Genomic DNA, 2,189 nt, shown 5'->3' with positions numbered 1-2,189 from the left:
CGGCTCTTTAGCGTGGCTGGGGCAGCGGCTTGGAGGCTTAGCTTTTGCTGACTGTACTTGGATTTGATCCTTTGATGACAGCAGAGTTGGATAAAGTCTTGAATTTATTTTCATTGTGACTTTAAGGAAGTCAGCTTCACTTTCCAGGAGAATTTATGAAAACAGCTCTGTTTCTCCTTTGTCATTGGACTGATGTCTGTGGATGCTGGTGTCCTGAGCATGTGATGCCTGGGTCAGGGAGCGACTAGTAAAGCCCTGATGGATTTCTGATGGTGGGATACAGCAAGGAACAAAATGAGGGATGACTTTCAATTCAGGTGAAGTGGTTTTATGTGAGCTAAATGCAGTTATATGGAATTCATGGATCCTTTACATAGCTGTAATTTTCTCCATGCAAATGAAATGCAGAAGAGGAGAAGATAGGTACCAGGTGACTTACAGGTTACAAGCAGTAAACTACCTACCATACCCAGCAGAAGGGTGGTAAAAACAGAGTTCCAGAGCCACAGATTTAAATGAAAATATTCTCCTTTCTTAGGGAAATACACCCTCAGCAACCTGCAACTATGTTTAGCAAGACCTCAGGTTTCAATTGCTGTAACCTCCACAGCTGTTCTGAAGTACACAGGCTTGGGCTGAACTGTTTCCCACTGCATATCAGTGTGAGACAAGGCAGAATCCAGCCTTCAGGCAGGGGAGTAAAGTTCCTTTTCCAGGTTGAGAAATTATTTATCCTTGCTATATATATTGTTAACACAATAAAAACAAGACCTTACTTTTTTGTAAAGAGAATATGCATTATTAAATAGTGCATCTATTCATATGTTACACTTTTTATTTATTGATCTCACTTTTGCAAAGTTCTGTTCACACACAGCCTTTGGGCATGATTTTTTTAGTAAGGTGAGTAAAATATAATTGTTTTCTCATCATCCTTATCCATTATGGTAAAAGGCCAGCGAGTACATTTTCCTTCTCTGCTAATAAACATAAAAGAATCATTTGCTTGACTGATCTTATTATTTCCTCAGACTTATTCCAACTCTGTTCTAAGCATGGATAAGTAATTACATAATTGTATCAAAGTTCAAGTAATCAGATGTGTAAGAACAATTTGAAATGCATATACTCAATCTCAGTAATGTTTGCCATTAAAACTGAAATTTTCCTTAACTCTGCTGTTCCTCTTCCTCTGCCCTCAGTCCAGATCTTATTATCTTTTTGTCTATCACAGCCCAAATCTTATTTTATTTTTTTCCTATCTTTTAATATCCATTTCAGGAAAGAGGCCTTGTAGATTACCCTGAAGATTAACAAATAAATATTGTGGGAAGAATATTCTCCCTACACACCTTGTGAGGACGCAGACTTGCATACAGCTGCTATTTGCAGTCTAGATACAGGATGAGGAAAATGCTGCCTTTCCATGTTTAGTGTAGAATATCTGAACTTCTGTGCTTCAAGATTCCTGTTGGATTGAGGAGGCTTCTGAGCCAGCAGAGCTTGATTCTGACCTGATGTGCAATTCCTTCGCACAGGCTGTGTTTAGTAGTGCCACTTTCGCATGGTTGCTTTGCCCAGAAGAGCAAATGCCCAAGGCTCCTCAGGTATGCCACCTTCCCATGCTTGCTCTCTTCTGTGCTCCACACTAAAAAAAAAGGCTGTTATCGTTTCAGCCTCTAGGAATGGATAAAACAAACCTTTTTACAACCCTTTCTAGACCAGCTCAAGAGAGTTACAAATAGGCAAAGCCCATCAGTCTTTTTTTCCCTTGATTTCTCAGTGCTACAAGAACGCTTTGGGAATAATGAAAATGTTTCCTTAGAAATTCCAAGAGTCATCTGTAGCCCTTTTCCACCTTCTTCTCGTGCAGTTGTCTTCTGCAGAAGGACATGTTGAACTAAGTATCATCATTTAACAGAGTCATGTCTTTAGCTCCTGCTTTCTCCTTGTTCTGCCAGTCCTTCCCATTCAGTACGTCAGTCCTTCCGCACGGCACTTCTGCAATAGCAGGAGCAGCAGTAGTGTGGTACAAATTATCACAGATGAGAAAACAGCTTCCTGAAACCCCAGCTCCTTATCTGAGATGGTTATAACAGATCAAGTTATGTGTGCAGAATATTGCCTCCAATGTATAACAACTGTGAAAAAAACATTGCTTGTCTCCTATATATGGGGCAGTTCAGTGG

The sequence above is a fragment of the Apaloderma vittatum genome, unplaced genomic scaffold (assembly GCF_000703405.1).
Source record: "Apaloderma vittatum isolate BGI_N311 unplaced genomic scaffold, ASM70340v1 scaffold18391, whole genome shotgun sequence".
In the NCBI taxonomy this organism is placed as follows: domain Eukaryota; kingdom Metazoa; phylum Chordata; class Aves; order Trogoniformes; family Trogonidae; genus Apaloderma; species Apaloderma vittatum.
This window is presented reverse-complemented; position numbering follows the sequence as displayed.